We start from the raw sequence: 25,459 nt of genomic DNA on the forward strand, positions 1-25,459 counted from the left end.
AAAAAAGATTTTATTTGTTTATTCATGAGGGACACACAGAGAGAGACAGAGATATAGGCTAGTGGGAAAGCAGGCTCCCTGCAGGAAGCCCTACGCAGGACTAGATCCCAGGAACCCAGGATCACAACTTCAGTGGAAGACAGATGCCCAACCACAGAGCCATCCAGGCACCCCAACATAAAAGCTTAATGTCATCCCTAAAGTCAAATTGGCCTCCTTGGAGAAAAAAAAATGTTTTAAGTGGAAGACCTGATTCTCAGCACTATGGCAGGCCAATATCAGAGAGGTTGTGGGGTGGATTTTGTATTTCTACTCAAACTCAAAGCACTTCATGAAAGAAATAGCCTGTTCTGACTATTTCAAGAAAACTCAGTAGCTATGGATATACAGAGGCTGTAAATAAGAGTATTGTTTTTTAATATGTGTCCCCTGGGCCATTTGCCCAAGTCACCAGGAACCAAGCTCCAGACCACTTGAGGGCTTGGTCATTTGAATTCTAATACTCTCTCCAGCGATTTGAACATTTTGGAAATTACTGAACCAACACATTGACTCTCTGATAGCAGTGCCATCTGTATAATGTCAGTTTATTCAAAAGATTAGAGAGTTGAATTTGAAGAAACATTGATTCCTATGCTAAGTAATATAATTAAGAGGTAGAAAGAAGTTTTTATAAAAAGTTAAAATATAATGGAAATACCTAGGTGTCCCTAAAGCTATGGGATCTCATTGACAGAACATGTATTTGTGCCTTTCTCGATAGATAAATAAAACATCCTTGGAGGGGATTTGCATCATCAAATCGCAAGCACTAAAATTTCATGCTTTTGTACCAAAAAATCCATAGTTTTGATACAGTTCTGACCATTTTCAAACTGTATGACCTTGGACAAATTACTTAATCCCTGTGGTGATCATCATCTGTCAAATGGGGACCCTGATGCCTCAGAGACCATGTGAAAATTTAATGAATTAATAACTGTGACCAGTGCTTTGTAATCTGTGATAAATTACTCAAGTGCTGGCCATCGCTAGAGCTCCTCTCATCCAGGCCAACATGTTCATGTTGCACAAAGCTCATAATTGTCTAGTCTTGCCAGGTACACATCAATCAGTTTAGTGGCTGAGCTGGGATTTGAGCCCAACAATCCCAACTGGACCTAGTCCTCTTTCTATTCCATGCCAGCATCTAAATTGAGATGCTTGACTCAAATTTGTATCATGCTGAGCAAGGAACTCAAAGCAATGATTTGAATTCCTTATGCAAAAGGGAAACATAAATTTTAAGTATTTAAAACCCTTACCTTCTCCTGCCTTCTGAAGAAAAAGAACACTTTCTCATATTAGGTACCTGAAGTTTGTTCTGCTAAAGAGAGAGGTGATAAGTGGAGAGAATGGGAACAGCTGAGAAGGCCAATCATGCTTCACCGTATATCTAGTCATTTTTGATTGGGTGCAGAAATTGTGATATATCTCCTATATATCACAGCAGATGCCTCCAGCAGAAGCCAAGACATGAGAGGCAAAATTGAAGAAAGCAAGGAGAGTGAGAAGAGAGGACAAGTAGATAAATAAGGAGGTAAAGGGGCAGAAATTGCTTTAGGAGTGGAATTCCCAGAGGAAAAGAAATATTCAAGGAAGATTGTTAGGAGATTTAGCTTTCCAAAGGTATACAGTGAAATTGGTTTCTCTTTTCTCTAAGTCCCCTTCAGGAAAGATCTACATCGTTTTTAAATGGATTTAGAGTCAATTGGCTTTGTTTGCATACTTGTGTTTTTTAGAATACGTTGGTGTATTGAGTCTGACATGAAGAAAGTAGAAAATTTTAAGATGATTGCACCTACTTGGGTAAATATTTTTTTTGGGGGGGTAAATATTTTATCACCACTTTTCTCTTTGGGGTTTAAAAAAATTACAGAAGCTAAATAAACCACCATCAAAACCTAAATAAACAAAAATCCATGAATTATGAGAGTTTGTTAAATGGGGCAGGCCTTGTCTCCGTGTCAGGAGTTTCCTCCCCAGGCTGGATCCCTGAGAAAACAGAATCTTGCAATTCTTTTAGCAGCAGCTAAATCTTTACTTCTTTTATTCCCCCTAATATTTATTTATTTGAGAGAGAGAGAATGTATGAGTGGGGCCAGGGGCAAAGGGAGAGAATCTTCAAGCAGACTCCCCACTGAGTATGAAGCCGGCTCAGGGCTCCATTTCACGACTTGGGAGATCATGACCTGAGCCAAAACCAAAAGTCTGATGTTTAACCAACTGAGCCACCCAGGCGCCCCTAAATCTTCACTTAACATGAAGCATTCCTAGACTAATGCTCATCCAAGAACACAGCTTTTCCATTGCTGTTTCCTTTCCATTGCTTCCTGGTCTCGTTTATAGTCTATATCCTGAAATCTTTTTTTTGTCATATTCTGTTTTTAAAATACACATTATGCTTCAGTTTTTACTGCACATTACCTCCTTGGCTCCTGATCCTTCGCCTCACTTTCTATCTGTAATTTGTGTCAATTTCTCAAACTTGATTCCTCACTCTCACCCCAGGGACTAGTTCCTGGCCTTCCTTCTTGTCCATGGTTCCTATTTGACTCTTGCTCTCAGTCATTTCTGGAAACACCTCGCCCCATTCAACGTCTCGTACAAGGCTGAGACTCACTAGCTACTTCTGTGAAGCTCATCCCTACCCCAAAAAACACCATAGAAAAAGTCAATGCCCATTTGGATACAAGGCAATTATATTTCCTTTCCATGTTTTAACAACCTAAGGATCTGACTTGTATTTTGAATGTAGGCATCTGCACACAGCACTACTATATCATTACCCGTTACAGCTTCCTCCCATTTCTGAGGCAGTAGTGATGAGTCAACAAGCGAACAACAGCAAGGAAATACTTCTGTGCCTCTACATATAATACCGTGTGCATTCTGGTGCATGAATCCATCTAGGCCTCTACATTTGGTGTTTATTAATTTTTAAGAGATTTTAATTAGGGAAAAAACACGCGTTGTGTGCTTTTTCCATTTGTTGATAAATTCTTTAATTCTTAACCAATTCTATTCAAGCTTTGCAAAAATAGAGGATACATTTTGTATTTTTGAAACCTCCTGTTTTTCCATCTGTTGAAATGCAAAGGGAGAGAGAGAAAGGCCACTCATACTATACATACAGTCTTTCCCAGGAGATAACATCTTCACCTTTATTTCCAAATTGCCTCATGAGGGCACAAACATAATATGACTTAGCCTCAAAGCTAATTGGAACAAAACTATTTGTCATCTAAATAAAATATTTTTATAGGCTTAAGTGGCATAAAAATCAACAGTAAACAGCTGTATTTTTGTGAGAAATAAGAAATGAGTCTACAGAACTTTTTCACTGATGCTCTTTACTACCTTTTAAAGTCAGCACATTTTCACCATGAGAGTTGCTAAGTTCTCTCCTTGGACGCTCTACCCCACGTTTCAGCTCTGCTCCTTTGCTGGGAAACACATGGGGGGGGGGGGATGCAAAGGAAAGATAATTGCAACAACGTGGGGTTTTACGCTTCAGTTGCCAGCTTTCCCACCCCAAATAATACATTGGAATCTCAAGTTATGTATAATTCTTTGTGAATAAAGCATAGGATTATTTTGAAGGAAAATGCACAAAGAAAAAGAGATTTGTTTAAAGGGAGAAAAAAAAACCACAAACTTTTCTTCCATTGTCAGGATTATTATCAAAGTTTTTTGTCTTTACCTTTTCTCCCCCAGTGTAAGATGAAGAGAAATTGAGGTGAATTCATTCAACTTATGTGAACCTTTTTTGGGGGTGGGATAAGCTGTTAATGTTTTTTGGGGGGATCTCCATTGTCAACCCCAGTGGTTTGGGGGCTGGCAGGGCAGCCCAAACCCAACTAGCTCCATCCTCCCTACTTTCTCTTCTCCAATGGCAGTCACAGAAGCCACATGCCAATGTGCTGAGGGTCACATTTTCCACCATAAGCATTTAGCTATTTGGCAAAATCCTCAAGCAATTGTGCCGGCTGCCTTGGGACTTGCCTGTAGTATGGCTCATGCGCTCCTCACAGACCGCCTGGGAAACTGTGATTCTCAGAGGCAGTTACTTATTAAATGTTGAAAATAAAGACACAAGTTACCTTTATGTGTCAAATCGGTGCCTTCTGCTTCAGAACCGGGTCTTGCATCACTTTGGGTTTCAGGACAGTGCAACAATTGTGTTACAAGGACGGATAAACGAAATGGATTTGCAAAGTAAGTACCGGTTGTTTCTATTGGGCCCTTTTCTGCAGCCAGCTCTGCGTTTGTAATTCAGTTCCCATACAAGGCTCCTCTAGCCCCCATTTTGCACTCATTGGGATATGACATACTCAACACTTTATTATTTATCCAGAAACATCTTATGTTAACAACTTGAGTGCTGCTCTACTGAGAGCAGCACTTTAGCAGATGAGTGCTCTACTTATCTGCTAAAGTATTTTTTGCTGCATTGTTGACTTTCAAGTATGGAAATGGTTAAAACAATTTCTAAATACTGACTTCCCTTTTTTATTTCATTGGTTCAAGGTTCGCAGTAATGAATGCTTTCTGTTAGGTGAAACATCTTTGGAAAGTTTGGTGGAAAACAAGAAGTATGAAGGGGCAAATCGACCCTTCCTGCCAAGGGATTGGGGTGGGAGCTCAAGTCCCTCTGTCTTCCCCTTTACTGTACAACTAGTCAGTGCTCTGCAGAAGTGGCCTCGGGGGGAAAAAGTTGCCCTAAGCATGCCTGTGCTGCAGTTTGGAGGCTCATCAAACGTGCGCTGCATCTTTAATGTCCCGAGGGGAAGAATGAGCCCTTCGTCACCACTTGGCTAGGGCTTTATTCTCCAGGAATAATCTAAGCATTGGGGAAAACAAATAATTAAGAGCAGATAGGAAGTTTTCCTAGGTTGGTATTTAGTTACTGAAATCAGTCACTGAGCTATGCTGAGACTCTGAATGAGCAAGGGATCAGATTCCAATTACCACATTCCAATGTACGTATTTCTGTTCTATTTGGCATTATCTCCCACAAACCCGTCAAGAGATTTCCCTTCCATCAAATGTCCATATTAGATGTACCGAATAAAAAAAGTTTAAAGAAGTAAAGAATGCAGACTGTTACAACAAAGAGTTATCTCTTGATATTTGATGCATTATTTGTGAGACAAACGCATGACCTGAGTGAGGAGTAGGACCCACTGGAGAGAACCCACGGGACAGTTCCATTTGGGCAATAGCTATGACAGCTCAAAACACCGAGGTTCCACCCCAGTGAACTGTGTGATGACACTCGAGGCCGGAAATGCCAGATTGCTCAGGTGCAGTGACTTCAGTCGGGAAGGTACACTGCATCGTACAGGGTGGCAGTGGAATGCAAAAAAAGACCTCTGTTAAAAGGACTACCTATCTGTCCTAATTCAACAGTGATATTGTGAACAGAATAATTAGTTTTCCTTTGATGTTTGCAGGTTAAGTAAGTAGTCTTAACATCCAAATGAACTGGTATTTCTCATAGAGGAAGGTGATCTTGTTGGTAGCTGAAAAAACTATGCCCGAGGAATTGTTTTTTAGTTCTGTTACATTTCTTTTCCTGGGCACCACCAACTGAAGACAGAAGAAATTCCCCCAATGAATCTAGAGTCTGTCCACTAGCATCTGTAGAAATGACATCTTTCATTTCCAAAGCACACACATTCTTCGCTGGTGAGTGAGCAGACAGGGAGATGGCATCCTTCCTGCCACTCCTCATGTTAAGACACATTCCTTCGGCTCTCTAAAGAACCCTGACACAGGCTAAGCTTTCCAGAATTCATTTATAGAAATCCTAAATTCATGCAAATGCCTTATTGTGCCAACGAATTAAAGAAGAGAAACGGAATTTAGAAATAGAGCTTCAGGGGAAAAATCTCCATGAGGACCACCCTGGGATGCTGTAGAGATTCAAAATCTGTTTACTGTAATTGACCTCTGGGAAGGGAATGAGTTGTTTAAAGTAATTCCAGACCAGGTGAGGATGAAGAAGTTACCTGTTGAGAGGGGGCAGGTCAGTATGGCTAGTGACATGTCGTGGCCACTGTTTCTAACTCAAATCTGTTATGTTTGTGCCTTTGAGGGCAGTGGCTGCAGTTGGGCAGACAACATAGAGAACTAGAGAAAAGCTTCATCTAGACTCAGGGCAAGAGAGGATCAGAGTGGTGTGATAGAAGCATTTGGAGTGGGAAATCCTGGCTTTGCGTCTAAGCTCTGCCAAATAGTACCTGCTTTGGGCAAATAATTTGTTTTCCATTCTGTGGGCCTCAGCTTAGTCATCTTTAAAACGGTTCTGTTAGACCAGATCACAGACTTTCTGATTTAAGGAACTTCGATACCCTTAAAAACTTTGAGGACCCCAAAGAGCCTTTTTTTTAATAAATTCACTTTTTATTGGTGTTCAATTTGCCAACATACAGAATAACAGCCAGTGCTCATCCTGTCAAGTGCCCCCCTCAGTGCCCATCACCCATTCACCCCCACCCCCCGCCCTCCTCCCCTTCCACCACCCCTAGTTCGTTTCCTAGAGTTAGGAGTCTCTCATGTTCTGTCTCCCTTTCTGATATTTCCTACCCATTTCTTCTCCCTTCCCTTCTATTCCCTTTCACTATTATTTATATTCCCCAAATGAATGAGAATATATAATGTTTGTCCTTCTCCGATTGACTCATTTCACTCAGCGTAATACCCTCCAGTTCCATCCACGTTGAAGCAAATGGTGGGTATTTGTCGTTTCTAATTGCTGAGTAATATTCCATTGTACACATAAACCACATCTTCTTTATCCATTCATCTTTCGATGGACACCGAGGCTCCTTCCACAGTTTGGCTATTGTGGAAGAGCCTTTGTTGACACAGCTTCTGCTTATCGATAATTACCGTATGAAGAATTAAAATGAGCACATCTTTCTTTAAAGTATTTATTAATTCACTTAAAAAAATAACAGCAACAAGCTTATTTCACATTAACATGTATGTGTTTATGCAAATTAACTCTTTTCCCCAGCAAAAATAAATTTAGTGAGAGGAGTAACATTGTTTTACATTTTTTACATCTCTTCGGTGTTTGGCTTAATAAAAGACAGCTCGGTTCTCATGTCTGCTTCTGCAGGGTGAGTTAATTGCAATTTCATGTGTCATGCGATATACATAAGGAGGCCAAGGAGAGAGGGATGGAGGACTGTGTGCGGGGAGGGAGAAAACCCAGGTGAAGATCAAGGCAGAGATCAGGGTGGTTCTTCTACATGCCAAGGACTACAAAAGATTGCCAGAAAACCAGCAGACGCAAGACATGAAACAGACTCTCATAGGCCTCAGAAGGGACCGGTCCCCGTACCTGGATCTCAGACATCCAGGCTCCACACTTATGATAGAATATATTTCTGTCGTTTCAGCCACCCTGTTGGTGGTACTTGTTAGAGCAGCCTGGTAAACTCGTACGGTGTCCTTCAGGGCATCTGTCCATTTCATCTACATTGTTGAATATATTGGGTTAACATTATTCATCCTAGCTTCTTTTACTTTGAATGTCTATGGAATCTCTGGTGATATTCTTTTTTTTTTTTTTTTGATTCCTGATATTGGAAACTTAGATCTCTTTTCTTTATATCATCATCAGTCTGGTTAGAGATTTATCCACTTTATTTACCCTGTCAGAGAACCAGCTTTTGTTTTTATTGATTTACTGTATGTTTTTCCTGTTTTCAATTTCACCGATTTGTGCTTCCTTACATTTGTTATTTCTATACCTTTACTTCATTCAACTTTTATTTACCATTAGCTTTTTAATTTGTGAAGTTGGAAGCTTAAGTCATTCATTGGTTTTCCTAATGTAAGCATTTTAGTGCTCTGTCTTTTTTATCACTGCATCAAACATATTTTGATATGATGTGTTTTTAATTTCATTCAATTTAAAGTGGGTTTTTAATATTTTGTCATTTTTGACCTATAAATTATTTTTAAATGCGTTGCTTTGTTTCTCATTATTTGTATTTTTACCAGATCTTTCTCTATTGTTGTTTCCTAATTTAATTCCATTGTTGTCAAAGAATATATTTTGTATGATTTTAATCTTTTAATATTTATTGAGACTTATTTTATGCCCCAGAACACATTGTGTCTTAGTTATGTTTTTGTGGACCATCAAGAATGTGCATTTGGCTGCTCTTCAGTATAGTATTATGTAAATGTTTAGGTCAAGTTAGTTCATAGTGTTTTTTCAAGGCTTTTCTATCCTTTCTGATTTTCTTCCCCTTATTTTATTGAATATTGAGAGAGGGATATTGATATTTCTGTCTATAATTGAAGATTAGTCTACTTTTTTCCTTCCTATCAGTTTTTTTACTTCATAGGTTTTGAAACTCTATGAGATATATAAACATTTAGAATTACTGTATCCTTTTGAGGAAGTGATCTCTTTCTCACTATGAAATGATAATGCTTTCTTATGATTTGCACTAACACAACAGACCTTTTCCGGTTTTGTTTCATTGAGTGTACTTGTGTCTTAACCCTAAGTGGGATTCTTACAAGCAGAAGATAGTTGTATCTTGCTTTTCTATCTAATCTGAAAATCTCTGCCTTTCAACTGGAGTGTTGACATTTAATCCCATTGTTTCGTTTGGGTTTAAGCCTACAATTTTAATAGTTTTATATTCCCTCCAACTGGCCTTTGTTCACTTTTCTTCCCTTTTCCCTGCTTTTTTGGATTAATAGAATTTTTTTTTATTCTCCTATTTGATCTATTTGTTGGCTTATTTGTTTCTGTGGTAGGCTAATAGTGACCCTGAATAATAAGAAATCCATGTCCTAATCCTCAAAACCTGTGGATAGGTTACTCTATGTAGCAAAAGAGACTTTGCAGATGGGATTGAGTTGAGGATTTTGAGATGAAGAGTTTATCCTGGATTATTGGGTGAGCCTGAGGTAATTACAAGACTTCTTATTAAGAGGGAGGCAGGTCAGAGACAAGGTAACCCTATGCTGCTGGTTTTGAAAATGGAGGAGGGGACGTGGGTTGGGGAATGTAGGCTGATTCTAGAAGCCAGAAAATGGAAGGGAAGAGATTCTCCCATAAAGCCTCCAGAGGAAACTCAACCCTGCAGACCCATTTTATAATTCTGACCTTCAGAACTGTCAGAGAACACATTTGTTTTGTTAAGCCACCAAGTTTGTGGTAACTTGTAATAGCTGCAATGGGAAATGAATACACTAGCTATACCTTCTCTGTTTTTCCAATGGTTGCTTTAGGGTTGATAATATATGTTTTTACCTCATTATCATCTACTTTTAAGTAATATTATATAAATTCTTGTATATTATAAGACCCTTAACCTGTATACTTCCATTTCCCTGCCCCAGTCTGTGTCCTAGTGTGGTCATGCTTTTTCTTTCCTCGGAAAGCTTTTAATAACTTTAAGTGGTAGTGAGGTCAACGTTAAATCCTCTGACACATACCTAAAATATTTTGCTGACTTTAAGAATGAAATATTCAGACCATTACACGTAATTTGAAGTGACAAATACATACTATATCCAATCGAATTTTCATCTAATCCCAGACTCACTTCTATTAGCACGACATGCTACATACTCCATGTGCTAAGTAACTATTTCATACATTTTTCATGTAGCCCTTACTTGAATATCTCAAGTTCATTTAGTTGATTTTTTTCATGAACAAGTTACCCTTGATGATAGGTTAGCTTAAGAAGTTAAAAAGATTTTTTTATTGAATTATAATTAACATACAGTGTTATATTAGTTTCAGGTGTGCAGTAGAATCACTCAACAACTCTACATTACTCAGCGCGCATCAGGATAAGTGGACTCTTGAGCCCCTTTATCTGTATCACCCACCCCCCTACCTCATGCATTTTAATTTTCCATTTGTGGCAAATACCACCATGCACTCTCATTATTTTTACTTAAACATGATTTTGAAACTGTATTATATATATATATATATATATATATATATATATATATATATATTCATGTATTTGCTACTTCCAGTGCTATTCACTCTTCCATGTAGATCTAGATTTCCCTCTGGTATTATTTTCCCTCTGCCTGAAGGACTTAATTGATTCTTCCAGTGCAGGTGTGCTGATGATAAATATTTTCAGGTTTTGTATGTCTGAGAAAGTCTTTATTCTGCCCTTATTTTTAAAAGATATTTTCTCTCAGTATAGAACCCTAAGTTGCATTATTTCTGATGAGAAATACACCATCATCCCTCAATGGGTCAGATTATCCTGATTCATTGCATGCCCAGCCACTTATTATTGGATGCAAAAATTATGAATTTTACCTTTTTGGGTGCTGGATATTCTGATACATCTTAAAATGGTTTTGAGCCTTATTTTGAGACCTACTAAAGTTGATTATAAATAGTTTGACCCTTTTAAGGTATACTTTTCAGCTTTGTTTAGTGAGACTAAAATAGCTTCTAGTCTACATATAATTTTACCACCTCACTGCTGAGACCGGGCACTTCTGAGTACTCCACCCAGGGCCTTACATATTACAGGACTTTTTTCTCACTCTGACACATGGGAATCCAAACTGTCCTGGCCACGTGTGAGGTGATTGTTCTGAGTGTTCCTTTCAGGTAGATCTTTCCTTTTAATCAAGCACTCATCAGCACCCAGCTGAAGACACGAGGGGGTCTGCGCATTTCTGATGCTCTGTCTCTGTGCAGCTCTCTCTCCATTACTCCTCCCTGTGAGCTCTAGTTGCCAGCCTTCCTACATGCCTGGCTGCATTTCCTCAACTCCAAAAGATGGCTATACTTTGTGTAGATTTCTCCTTCTCCGCCTGGAAGCCTGGAAATGCTCAAAAAAGTGAGTTGAGGCAACTATTGGATTCTTTGTTTCCCCTCTCCTCAGGTCACAGTCATATGTTACCTGTCCAGTAACACCATTGTTTCATGTTTTTTGTCTTTCTTTTTAAATTCTTTAATGTAGAAGGGTATATATATGTAAATGTATATATCCCTATTACTTCAACCTGGAAGGAAATGAAGTCATTCCACATTAGAAATTAAAAATGAATGATTTTAAAAATGTTTATTTATTTAGCTAAAACAATATTATACCTAGTTGCTTACTAATATAAATACTATAAACTTATGACTCTTAAGATAAATCTTCTAAACACACACACATAATGATAACTAGAGATGATGGATAAGTTATTTAGCTTAATTGTGGTGATCTTTTCACAATGTATAGATGTATCAAAACAGCTTGTACACCTTAAATATATATAATTTAATATGCCTAGGTTATCTCAATAAAATTTTTTAGAAAAACTCAACTAAGTGGTAAAAAAGGAAAAAAACTGTATTTTTCTGGACAAAAGAACCTCAATTTAGTAGACTTCTGTTTTCGCACTAGGATATAATCAACTGCAAGGAACATATTCCCATTCTTATCATGAAAATGGGCCAGAAGGACTTCTTATTGATACCTTATGTAAAAAGGAACTCAAACTAGATGATAGTAAAATTCAAAATTCTAGAACCTTTAGAAGAAAACATAGGAAAAGAATCTGTGTGACAATTGGGCTTGACTGAGAGTTTTAAATACATTACCAAAGCACAGTCCAATGAGGAAGAAACATGATAACCTAGGCTTACACAAAAACCCATATGTGAATGTGCATAGGAAATTTCTTCATAATTGCCCAAACCTGGAGTCAATCCAGATATCTCTCAATGAGTGAGTAGATAAAGAAACTATGATACCTCCGTACAATGAAAAATACTTCATTAAAAACAACGAACTATTAAAAAACAAAAACAAAACAACAAACTAGTGATTCATGGAAAACCATAATATGTTTTAATAAGTAAAAGGAGCCTTGTAGATTCCTGAAAAAGTATGTGGAATCCCCAGGCCTTGGAACATATTTGATAACTGTCACAGTAAAGTAATACTCCTAAGGTCTCCTTTATCATAAATGGTTAAGTTTACAGATGGATGAGTTTAGGAGGCAAAATTGAGCTTCTACTTTCTTTTTGAGGAGATGCCTGCCTACAGACTGTTTATATTCTGGGGTGAATGTTTTACTCAGAAAGTGTAATTAAGCTCATTTTTGGCTACATTTAAACTCTATTGAACAAATAACTTTATTATTACTAAATCAGATCTTTTGATCTCTAACCTCAGGAGTCCTACTCTATTTTTCATTTAAGTCAGAACTCAGACTAGGATCTGAGGTGTCATTTTCCTTCTAAATCCACAATATGAGCTTATGTGAATCAGTGAATAAATGTAGCCTGTAATGGAATAATAAAGGAGGCCAAAGTGGCAATAAATAAGGAGTGATAGGAAAAACTTGCCCAGAGTATTCAGGTCCACCAGAGAAATCCCTGGATTCTTTCTCTGAGCTCATTTCAACCCAAAGAATGGCCTCTTCCTTGTGTGATATCTGTAATGCTAGATTCACTTAGGTTCAAAAGCATTAATAACAAAGTAAATGACTATCATCTGTGTCCAGTTATAAATCTTCCCTTTCTCCCATGACGAAAGCTCAGCTGCTCACTTTTGCTCTGAAGTTCCAATTTATCTTCCTCTCAGACTAAATTCTGGGGGAAGATTGCTAAGCCATTTCAATATGGCATACTATGAGAAATGAAGCCCTGGCAACTCAGACGTTTAGCCCCTTCCAAACTCAGGAGACAGCCGCTACCCACAGTCAATAATCACAGCATGTTCCAAAATCCTACTTTGTGGCTGAATTTTTCAAGTACCTCTAAAACTAAACTTGTACAATCTGTTTCTATTTTACTATAATTCCTCTTTAATTTGTACTCTACTAATCCAGCATTTTACATAATTTAAACACCACTCTTACGATTCTTATTTAATAGAAAATTGAAAATTATTTCCTTATTGAAAATATTTTGGGCTCTTAAGAATAAAATATTTGATTTTCAAAGCAGTTTTTTAGTCTTTCAAAATAAGAACTGAAAGATTACAGATTCTTTTCTTTTCCTTTCATTTCCAGGTCTAACAATTCCTTTCTTATAAAGGTCTTCTGTTTTTTTCGTGTATGCCTGTTAAGAACCAAAATTTCTCTACCTCATTCCACTTATCAATATTCAATATGATTTAATTGCACTTTGTAAAAGAAAAAGATCAGATTTTTTTAAGAAATACTATGTAGGGACACCTGCGTGGCTCAGTGGTTGAGCGTCTACCTTTGGCTTAGGGGGTGATCCCAGAGACCTGGGATCCCTCATCAGGCTCCCTGCGTAGAGCCTACTTTTCCCTCTGCCTGTGTCTCTGCCTCTCTCTGTGTGTCTCTTATGAATAAATAAAATCTTAAAAAAAAGAAATAGTATGTAAATTAAATTATTCATCATCTAATTATGTAATTTGATAATCCTTTTTGAAAACAAAAGAAAAATGGGTGTGCTACTTATAGTTACTTAATTAGAAATAATTATAAATGAATAATGGTGCTGTTATGTACAACCCAAGGGACATTTAGAGAATGTATCTGCACATCGCTGATTATGAGGCCCAAATAAATGTTTCCATCTTCATTTCTGAGGTGCAATGTTTCTTACATAGTCGCTTACTTTGGATTATGTTTAAAACACTCCTAGGTATTTGGATATCGAGATAGACATTTAGAACACTTTTAAATTTTGTGCCAGTTGCAAAAGCTGACATTTTAATGTAAGCTGTCCATTTAATTTCATGAGTTTATAAAGACTTATGTATTTCTTTTAGAGAGAGAGAGAGAGAGCAAGGAGGGTAGGTGGGTGCCAAGGGAGAGGGAGAAAGGGCCTTAAGCAGACTTGGTTCTGAGCGCAGAGCCCAATTCTGGGCTCAATCCCAGTGCAAAATCATGACCTGAGCTGAAACCACGAGTCGGATGCTTAACCAACTATACCACCCAGATGCCCCTCACCAGTTTAGTGTAAAAAACTAGTGCTTAGTGTTTATCTTGAAGATATTTCTGTATGCCTTTTCATACTGTATCTTACACTTGTGGGGGCAAAGAATGATTTTGGAAATGATCAGTATCAGGTTACGAAGCCACCTGATACCGATTGGAACCTGTGCCAATCCATCATTTCTTCCTTGTTCGTTGTCAGACTGATTCTGGAGATTATGAGACACACAGATGCTGGACTCAAAGGGACCACACAGGCTGACTTCTAACTGTTTCATGAGAAGTTTCCCAATTTTAGCTTTTCCGATCCTAGCACATACTCTCTTCCCCTTCCCAAATCCCAGAGCACTCTATGGCTTCACTATCCAAGAGAATCCCATCTTGAGAGCTCTTGAAGACTCTGCAAGGTCAAGCAGCTTGGCCAAAGGAGGCTGCTGGTTATGTGTAAGTGATGGCATTTCAATGCACTTGGTTAATTTTGGGCCCAAACAGACTCAAAGTTAAACAAGCCCATAACAGACAGTTGAAGCCGACCATCTTAAAACAGGGACAATGAACATGAGAAATCAAGATGAATGCATTGTTTCAATTTCAGAGACAACATGATTGAAAAGCAGGCTACTGCCAAACTGCTTTAATCTAAATAAATAAAATGTTTTCATTGTCTCAAAAACCAGTTTATTTTCAGTAACATTCACAGTATACTTTTCTTGTATGTGGTTCTTTGGAAAAGCATCAGCAAGACTTGTTGGCTATGGAAAAGGCGAAGCCATTTACTGGGCTGCAGAAGTGGAAAACAGACTGCTCCTGATAAAGGGCTACTGGCCATTGAAAACATATAGTGCTTCTCCTCAGACTAAGCGTATCCAGCACATTTGTATTCCAGGATGAAATCTGAAAAGTGACTGATGGCAGGGAAACAGGATAAGATTTATTTCACACCAGATTTGTTATTCAAGTTAGTTTTAGAATGAAATATTTTTAAGAGAAGTTTTCATCGACTTAGATTGGACCAAGAATTGTGACCACAGACCACAGACACTCGGCTATCCAGCTGGCATCTCCTATTAATTAGTGCAAGGAGGCTATCAAATGTTTTGCAGGATGAGGTAGACAGTGTATATGCTCAGCTGTGCCTCTATTCCTACCCACTTCCCACACTGCCTCCCCCACTCCCCACCAGAGGCTGATCAAGCAGATGCCTACCTTTGAAGTTGCCTACCTTTGAAGAGGAAGCCTAGCAGATGACAAAAAACCTAGAGGAAGCTAAGCAAAGGCATGCTGTGCAACAGAATTTTGCCCACTTTACCTGGAGGCAAGCCCAGAGCTTCCTCATACCTCCTCAGCACTACATTAGGGCCAGTGGAAGCTAAACAGGAGCAGTGAAATGGGTGACCTGGAGCACAAACTTGAGAATGGTAGGGAAACCTGGACAGTGAATATTTTCATGAAAACACAGGGGCTCAGTCCCTTGAGGCTTCATGGAAAGGAAATAAGGCAGCTGACAAAAACCAGCATAGCTTGAAAGCCCTTGGAAAGAATTTTCAAATGCTTGTGATAAAGAAAAGAAGTCTTTCAGGAAACATTCAGTTGTTCCCACAGAGGCCATGGAGGTAGAAACAAGAAAGATGACAAAAATGTTTTCTTCCCTTCTGCCTCCTACCCGTGTAGGGGTTCTTAACCTTCCTCCCTTCTGAAAACAACTTCCCTATCATTTCCATCCTTGATTCTTCAGTCCTTTATCTCTGCTGATTTTTTTTAAGGAACCCCTCAGGGATAGGAATTAACTTTGAACTTGAATAATTATAAGATGAGGTTTAAATATGTAGAGTATATATGGTCAGCTTCATTTGAATGGAGGAAGATGATGACCACTGTCTTCTTCCTCTGTTACAAGTTGTCCTAGCTCTCCTAGCAACATATGTGAAGTATCTTAGGAGTTATGAAAGAAGAGGAAAAACAGGAGTATAATAGAACCAGGAAGTACTGAGGTAGGTGGGGACAGTGGCAGGGAAATGAAAATTGAGACAGTGTACAACTCAGCAGACATACATTTCAATCTTTGTTTGTTATTAAATACTTACATGTCAGACAAGTGAAATTCCATACTTTTCCCTGAATTACTTCCTTTTCTCGCACAGTAATTACCAGAATTAATGGAGATTAATTGAAAACACGTTGGAAATAAGAAATTTATTTGTACAGATACAAGGTAGTGTAAAATGCCACTTCCAAAGGAAGGCAGGAAGACTCTAAAAAAACAATTTTTTTTTCTCAAAAAAAAAAAACCACTTTTTAAAGCAATGTTTTTCAATATTGCTTTGGTTTTCAATGGATTACAACTTCAGGACACCAAAAACAAAGATAAGTCCCCTCATTTTTCATATCCTTGATTAAGTGAACCACGTTCTGCTGTGTCCTAACACATAATATTCTATGTGATGAACGCAGGCAACTTCCAACTATGTCTTCTAGCTATGCCTGTCACATTTTTACCTACACTGAAGGGAAGATTGTAATCTGAAGATAGAGTAGCTAATTTGAAGGACCTGCTTTTGAAAAGCAGGACAATGACTGAAGCAGTGGAAAGCAATGAATTCCTGTTTCAACTCAGCACATTACCAGATTGAGTGCTGGAAGAAAAGTTTCAGGAAAGAAGAAAGGAAAAGGATGCTGCTATGGGGCAATTAAACAAGCCAGTTAATTGTGGAAATTAAAAATGAATTGTGGAAAGATAAAGGAAAATTATGAGGGGAACAGAGAAAGAGCACTGTGGGCGGAAGCTTGCAATTAAGAACACAAAGAATAAAAATGAGTCTCAGTTGGCTGAGCAGATGAAAAGTGAAGAATGGAAAAAGAAAACATTTTTTTAAAGAGACAATGAAAGAGGAAAAGACTCTTCCAACAAAAAGCGAGGTTTAGAAAAATGAGAAGATATCTCAAGAATGAGAAGGAGCCCAAAGGGGTGCCTCACATTAAATGACAGAAAAAGAAAAACTATACCCCCAAATGAGTAAAGAAAGAGACAAAATTTTTTGGCAGGTTAATTGAGTAAGAAATACACACAAAAACATACATTACAAAACATGACTGTTTTATTCAACCATTAATGAAAGAACAGAGCTCCAAAAGTAATAAAATGTGATTTATTATCTTGCAGGATGCTAGTGTATCTCTATTGGCAGCTTCAGGACTTGTACTTTTTTTATTGACAACCTCTTATGTTTGCCATTTCTCCTACTATTTAAGTACTCCCTGCCTAGGGGAAGCTTATATTATTCTTTTAGAGCAAGTTTAAACAATGCATCATGAAAGCTTGTGTTTTGAAAGTATACTGGAAAAGAAGATGTGCAGTTCCAAAATTTCCTCCAAATGAAAAAAATTGGAAGCATTAGACCAAAAGATGGTCAATACCTAAGATGTGCTAAAATAGATTTATATCTCTAAATGGAAATATAGTCAATTTATAGGGTTGTTGGAGGAGAAAGATCATATCCTTAGAACATTGTCTGGCATATAGTACATGTATAATAAATATTAGTTGTTATTATTAGCAAAATAAATTTAATTTACATTACCAAAATCAGATCATACTTTTAGAGTAACTAAGGTATCACAGCAAGGATGTGTGGCCAAAATGTTAAGTTTGACATGTTATGACCACCATGTCAGAAGACTAGAAGATTGCAAATGTAATCTTCATTAAAAAAATTTCAGTAAGAATCCAAGGGCTTTAAATTATTGCATTTATTTCCAATCCAGATAAACTGATGTTAGATTACGATTAATAAAGGATTGGACTATCAAACTCTTAAAATAAAATAACCTACAAGGCAACATGAGCTCTCCAAAGGAACATTTAAAAAAATTGTTAATTTACTGACATCCTTAAAGAGCCAAATACAAATATTTCAGGATGATAACATCACTTTGGGTAGTTGAAGTAAGAATAGATGGATTTATGAAAGATTGGGTTTACCTGTGAGAATGAACAGAAAAATTGTGTATGATGGACAAGTATAAGAAAGTGTATTTAGGGGTGCCTGGGTGGCTCAGTGGTTGAGTGTCTGTCTTTAGCTCAGGCCATGATCCCAGGGTTCTGGGATCGAGTCTTGCATCAGGTTCCCTGCACGAAGCCTGCTTCTCCCGCTGCCTGTATGTCTCTGCCTCTCTCTGTGTGTCTCTCATGAATGAATGAATGAATGAATGAATGAATGAATAAATAAATAAATAAATAAATAAATAAAATCTTTAAAAATAAAAAAGGAATTGTATTTGTATATCAAAAGAATTAAAAAAGAATCCAAGCCAGAGCAATGGGATTCTAGTTTCTGGTAATGAAAGAATAACTCCTATTGGACCAAGTATCCTTCAAGTAACTATGAACTGTAGAGACAATATAACAACTACCTGAAAGCACTGGAGAGCAAATAAAAACAGGCATAAACTTGATAGCAGAAGAAAGAACTATCATAGGATAGGTTCTCATTTTTTATTTACTTTTTCCCTAAAAACAGACCCAAATCCAACCTACGTGGGGTGGGCTAAAATTTGGGCAGAAAATCCATAGTCCTACTGGCATGAAGAAGCAGAGGACAAATTTCAGAAGGCAATATAGCAGCTAGAAATTGGAGAGGAAATCTCAGAAAGGGGAAACCTGGAGGAGGAGCCTTTTATTTTGTATATCAAGGTTTTGCTCAAATCCCTGACTAATCCCTGAGCTACACAAGCATAGGACAGGCTCCAAGTAGCCCAACAAAGGCTAAAAGATGTAAACTAGAGTTGTGATGCTTCACACAACAGGAAATACAGAATATATAGTTTGAGTGCAGTCAAGAAAATTGCCTGATAAAGCAAAATTCAGAATTCTAAAAGAAAGCCTATGAGAGTCTGAAACCTCTACAATATTCATTTGAAATGGCTGGGATATAAGCCAAAATTAGTAGATATGTGAAAAAATAAGAACATGTGAGTAGTGCTCAAATAAAGGGAACCAATGAAGACAAACCCAAAGGTAACCTAGATGTTGAAATTAACAAAGACTTTAAAGAAGCTTTCTAAGTGTGCTTAATCCTGTAAAGGAAAATATGATCAAGTAAGTAAATAGAGAATGTCAGAGGATAAATTAAAAATGTTAAAAGTAACATTAAAATCATAGAACGGAAACATTAATATCTGAAATGAAATATCTACTGGATAGGCTTAACAGGAGATTGGAGATGATAGAAAAAAGTGCTAGTGAACTTGAAGAAAGTTTCATATAAAGTAGACCATGGAAAGGAAAGGAAAAGAAAGGAACATAAAGGAAAAAAAATGCAGAAAAATGTGCAAAGCCTCAGTGACCTCTTGGACAATATCAAAAGGTCTACATACTTCAAATTAGAATCCCAGAAGTAAAGGAGAAAGATTGAAGCAATAAAAATATTAGAAGAAATAATAACTAAAGCCTCTGCCAATTTAGGAAAAACATAAATTTATAACTCAAGATGCTCAGCAAACAATAAACAAGATAAATGCAAAGAAAAGTTTGCTGCAAATATCATAGTCAAACTGCCTGAAATCAAAGGTGGTAGACATTTTGAAAGCAGCCCAAGAAAATTTTCATACTATGTACAAGGGAAAAATGATGGAAATGTGCACCCTTCTCATCTGTAACAACAGAATCTAGAAGACAGTAAAAAAGGCATCTTTAAAATCAGACAAAAAAAACCCAAAACCCACCAGAACTGTATATTTAATGAAATATAAACTGTAAAAATCAAAGTGCCAGATTTCCACATTCAGTCATAATACAGTAACAGTCCCTGGATTTACCTTCTTTCTTTAAACAACTAGAAAACTGGTCTAAATACATGAAATAACAGTTTTCAAACGTTTGTAAATCGGGCAGTGCAGAATTGTGATCTCTGAAAGAAGGGAAACACAAAAAGGTGGGCCCTATAACTGCCCCAGTTCATGGCTAGAGGGGGTTTTGAAGGCCAGGACCATGGCAGGCAGAGTAAACAAAAAGAACCTCTTAGTTTCACTGAGTTCAAGAGAGAGAGATTGGAGATTGAATTTCAGGGAGGACAAGTCAGCTAGAATTTTGGGAGGAGGAGTATCATAGTGGAAGTTGCCAGACACATATTACCCACCCAGCCTCCAACCTCCTCCAACACAGAGAACAAACTCTGCACAGGAATCTTTTTGAATCTTTGGCAAAACTCTGATCTGCACATGAGTGAGAGGAAATTACTCAAATGCGGGAAAGAACATTTGAAGCAGTAAACTAAACAATTCTGCAGCTCAGAGAGGGCCAAGAATATTCCCAACAGCCAGAGTGAAAAGACATCATAATGCACAAGACATTGTGTAGAGTCCTCAGGAAGACATTACCAAAACAGTGAAGATAATTAGGCCCAAAGTAAAGGCTGTTCTCTCTCTACTCTAAGACAATCTAAAAGTAAGTCTCAAAATGATCAAACTTATCACAAGTAACTTATCTGCACACCAGAACAAAGTTTAATACTATTTAAAGGAATATGACAAAGTATAGCTTCCTACAATGTAAAATCCTTCAGATTCAGTGTCCTGAAGCCAATCAAAAATTAGCAAAGATACACTAAGGCAGGCACTTGATGGGATGACCACTTAGTGTTATGCTATATATTGGCAAATTGAATTTAAATTTTAAAAAAAAGGAAAAGAAGAATACTAATACACTCAGAAAAAAAAATTTAGCAAGGTTGAAAAAAGGAAAATATGACCCATAAGCAGGAGAAAACCTGAAAAATTAGAAACAAACCAGAAATGAGAAAGATGGTGGCAGTAGCAGAAAAGGATAGCAAGATGGTAGATTTAAAACCAACTATAGGGCAGCCCCGGTGGCTCAGCGGTTTGGCGCCGCCTGCAGCCTGGGGTGTGATCCTGGAGACCTGGGATCGAGTCCCACGTCGGGCTTCCTGCCTGGAGCCTGCTTCTCCCTCTGCCTGTGTCTCTGCCTCTCTCTCTCTGAATAAATAATAAATCTTTGTAAAAAAAAAAAAAAAGAAAAAAAAAGAAAACCAACTATATTCATAGTTACATTAAATGTCAATGTCCCAAACACTCTAATTAAAAGGCACAGATTGTCAGTTTTGATTTTTAAAAAAGCATGACCCAATCATATGTTGTCTGTAAGAAATCCACTTAAAATATAAAGGCACACATAGTTTAAAAGTAAAGAGATGGAGAAAAGCTATAAAATGCAAACCTAATTATAGAAAACTGTAGTGGCTATGGTAATATCTAGCAAAGCAGACATCTTCAACTAGAAAACTATTATCAAGATAAAGATCATAATGCTTTCTGGCCCCATGACTCCCATGTGATGTGTCTATCTAGACTCACTTGCTGTGCCTGGGTCCAGGCTCCTGGAACTCCTACTGCCAGAATCAAGCTTCTTGGCCCCTAAGCCAGCCCAGTCTACCAGATAGCAGGCATCCTTGAATAATAGAATAATACAAATAGTAGAAAATCAAGTATAAAGGCTACCCAAGGAATTCCCGTTAAGCAGAGGAAATAGCTTTGGATTTACCTTTGTTTTATAATTTAGTAAAGAGCAGGGGAACTCTTTTGAAAACACCTTCTTGGCAGCCCTATCTGCCCCCAGTGATGGCTCTGAATCCTAGGCCCTACCTCTACCTTCCATCTCTATCATAACAAAAGTCAATGGGAATGATTTATAGCAGTAAAAAAAAATGTATTCATCTTTTTCAATTGTTGTGACTTCAGGATGAGTTCTTTTGTGCTTCTGGTCCAGCTCCCAAAGTCAAACTGAATGGAACCCTCTGGTTCTCTCATTTGGTCTCTAAAACATCTCATGCTTTTCCTGAGATGGTCTCATTCCTACATACTTGCATTTTTAAAAATTTTATTGTGGTAAGATGTATGTAACTTAGCATTTACCATTTTAGCCATTTTTAAGTGTACAATTCAGTGACATTCAGCACTCACAGTTGTCCAAACATCACCACTGTGTTTTATCTTTTTTAAGGATAGTTTAGATCAGAGAGCCCTCTGGGACCCACTACAATTATAGGACATTTTGCCATTCATTTCCTCTCCACTCTTACTAAGCTACGACTACAGGAAAATAAATGTGAGGCCTACACATGACCCACCAGGCAGCAATCAGTTAAGAAACATAATCCTGTCACACCACCACACTTTCAAGATACCTTGACCTTAGTAGCATCATCACCAAGTGGTAGCTTCCTTTCCACTTTGAGGCTTTCTTACCATGCAGTCTTTCAATTAAGTATTCATTTAAACCCAGGAAGACTCTGCTCCCTTTTGATAGCACACTCCCAGGGAGAACTGCAGAGAAACCTAGCCCTTCCTCTGTGTAATTCTGGCATGGCCTAAAGGCTTTGTAGGAGCCAGTCTATGGTATTGTGATACCATGCGACTGTCTTGCATTTTCTGCCATTGCAAAGCTAATTCTCACTCTGGTGGCCATCTGCCTTGAGAGTTGAGTTTATGTGGCCTCTCCACTGAGGTGCTTTTAAAATGTCCTTGGCTACCACTGCTTGGAAAGATTGGTGTGAGGGTGAGGATGATCACAGAACATGATCCCTTGAAGTACTTCCCAGATGCAGTGGGCTGTGTGCCCAGGAGTGATAGATAGTTGGAATGGAGAGAAGAAATATATGGACCCGAGCTGACACAGCTAGCCAGATCCTGGACACTTGTGCCTTACTAAAACTAGCAACTCTTGCTCTTTGGGAGCTTTGCCCATCGTTTAAGCAATTCCTTTGGTAGAAATGTTTGGAAGTTGCATTGTATAGTGTCCAGTGGGTTAAAAGGATGAAGTTACTGGTCGGTGTTGATGTTAATCTTGTCATACTGTTTAAAGGGTTTGCAGACTTTCTGAAAAAGAGTTATGTATATGTGCTTAGTTGATAAAGAAGCTTTGGCAAATCCCTCAAAATGTGGTAAATCACATGTTCTCTCCTCCCTCTCCTCCAGAGATCAGCACAAACGAAATCATCTGGTTTTGACATACTCGGTTCCATAATGGGACAGGGAACTATTCTAAGAATCTCCTTTCTTGAATGCAAATCTCCTGCTGTTGATTTGTGGTTTATTTTCTTGCACAGGGTGGCAGGGACCCCCTAGCTGGCTTCCACATGGGATTCTGTCCCTATCCTGGCCCTGGGAAGCAGGCAAAGGACATACAGGGTGACCTCTGTTAGGAATAGATCTAGAAGCTGAAGGATGCCAGCCTTGACTCTGCATGGTTTCCCTGTCCTCTGTTCCCTTTAATTGTCCTAAATCCTTTGCCCACTTCTACTTTCCGCCCCCACAATGACAAAAGGCAAAGTAAGATGAAGAAAATGATTTATGTTAACAGCAAAATACATTCATTTCTATGTTAAGCGGTACAGCCATTGTGAGCAAAGACACTCACTTTCATCAGATGGTGGGTTGGACCATGTCAGACTGTGACATATTTATCATTTATTCTTTGGTCCCTGAACCCAAGTGAGAAATGAACAAAAAATTTTTTTGTGAGATTCTCTGATATTTTAGATAATAGATCAATTAATCCTTCTTTTGCTTTGCTATTTCCTACACATAATCCAAATTCTTTTTTCTTTCTGGAAGCTGTGTCCTGTGGTCAGTACCAGACCTGTTGCTATGCTTATCTTCTCCACCTACTTCTCCTCTGTGGAATCCAGGGATGAAGGGGCAATAGGTAGGGGCTGGGCATTCAAGAGGGCAGTAGCTGGTAAGCTCATGGCTGGCATCAAAGGTAGGCCCAAGGGAGAGGGACATAACTGAGCCCATCTAGGACTGCCCTGCCCCAGAGCCTTGCTGGGCTCTCTCCCAAAGGTAAGAATTTTGTCTGGCTTTGAGGTAGATGAGCTTTACTGAGTTTGTCCGCACATAGAGGCACAGAAACTCCAAGTTCTGAAGGACTCCTCCATCCCTCAGAATCCCTGAGAATAACGTTAGGAATAGAGTTTCAGAGTATCTCCGGGAGCTCTCCCCTGGGTCTGACCACCTTCTCAGGGAATGAGGAGGGCCTAATGATCAAGGTACCCTTGGGGCTGCACATAGAGGTTGGCAAATGTGATGAAAAAGGAACAAGAGCCTTACTGCTTGGATCTCTAGATGATGGACCCAAGGGCCACTCAGATCACTAAGCCCATGGGAAAGGACGAGGAGAAAATGGGCAGGATCAAGAAGCAGAACTGGAAAGACACCTGTCACATTGCTCTTACCCATGCCTGAGATCCCATCCCTGGGCTCTACACCACTTCTGACAAACCCATTTGCTCCCAGAAGACCCTCTGACTCACCTAACCTTAGTTTCTTCATGTATAAGTGGTAACTTTGTAACGCTCTTTGTCACTCTCTTCCTGGGATAATATTTTTAAAAATGAGATACAGAAATATTTTCCAAGCAGATGAATTAAATAAATACATCCAGAGAATTGGAAGACTCTTGCTCTTTCCTACCCAAATCGTCGGCTAAGTTTTGGAAGAGGAGTTTCAGGCAAACATCCTATTTTGCATTTCTCATCTGGGCACAATGTATCAAACGACTTAGAACATTCTAATCACATAAGGCAAGTTTATTGTTAAGGGTATTTTCTTTAAAGGGTGACAGATTAAAAAGAAATGAGAATGACCATGCCTTCATTTAACAGTGGAATCTTCTCCAAAGAAGTCAGACAAAACTCCAATCTCAATTTATCATTGAATTATGTTTGGTAAGCAGACAATGTGTGCTGTGTTCTCACAAAAGATGCTGAACAGACACAGGCAACAAACAAAAATAAACAAACAAACCCCCTCAAATCCCAGAAGTGATGGTTGAAAAGGCCAAGGAGTACGTGTGGCTTTTCAGGAGACTCTGCTGACCTTGAGGCCACAGAGAACGCTGCCTCTAGGCTGTTAGCAACTTCAGATAAGAACAGTTTCTTACTTGTTACTGTACCCCTAGTCTTCACATGGAGCCAGGCATCTCACAGACACACTACGATTTTGGGGGTTACACTGATTATGATTCATGCTCTTTTAACAGAGTAGCATAGACATCAAGAACCAGACAGGTTTGGACCAAAGCCTCGTAGAGGATTACAATAGCTGAATGGTTTGACAGCCAAGGCAAAAGCATGGTTACCCAAACTTCTGAGAGTTGACACCATTTCTTTTCAGGAAGCTATGAAAATGTGGTGGACAGGGTCACACCTAACAGCCAGCTAGAATTCAGGAGGAACACCTGAGGGCAAGATCTGTATGATGTCATTAAAGCTGGAGTATAAGACAAGTATGACCAAGGGGAAGCCAAAGAGAGCCCAGTTACAGAAAATGAGTACAAATCACAGAACCTTGGTGTTCCCAGCCCCCCACACTAAAGGAATGCAAGGAGTGGGGACAGAGGAGTCACTGTAGAAGGCTCTCTCCTTCATTGTGCCTGGGACTTGAGTGGGTCACTCAGTGAGGCTGTCCAGGGAGCTTG

Source organism: Vulpes vulpes, chromosome 10 (assembly GCF_048418805.1).
Source record: "Vulpes vulpes isolate BD-2025 chromosome 10, VulVul3, whole genome shotgun sequence".
NCBI classification, from domain to species: domain Eukaryota; kingdom Metazoa; phylum Chordata; class Mammalia; order Carnivora; family Canidae; genus Vulpes; species Vulpes vulpes.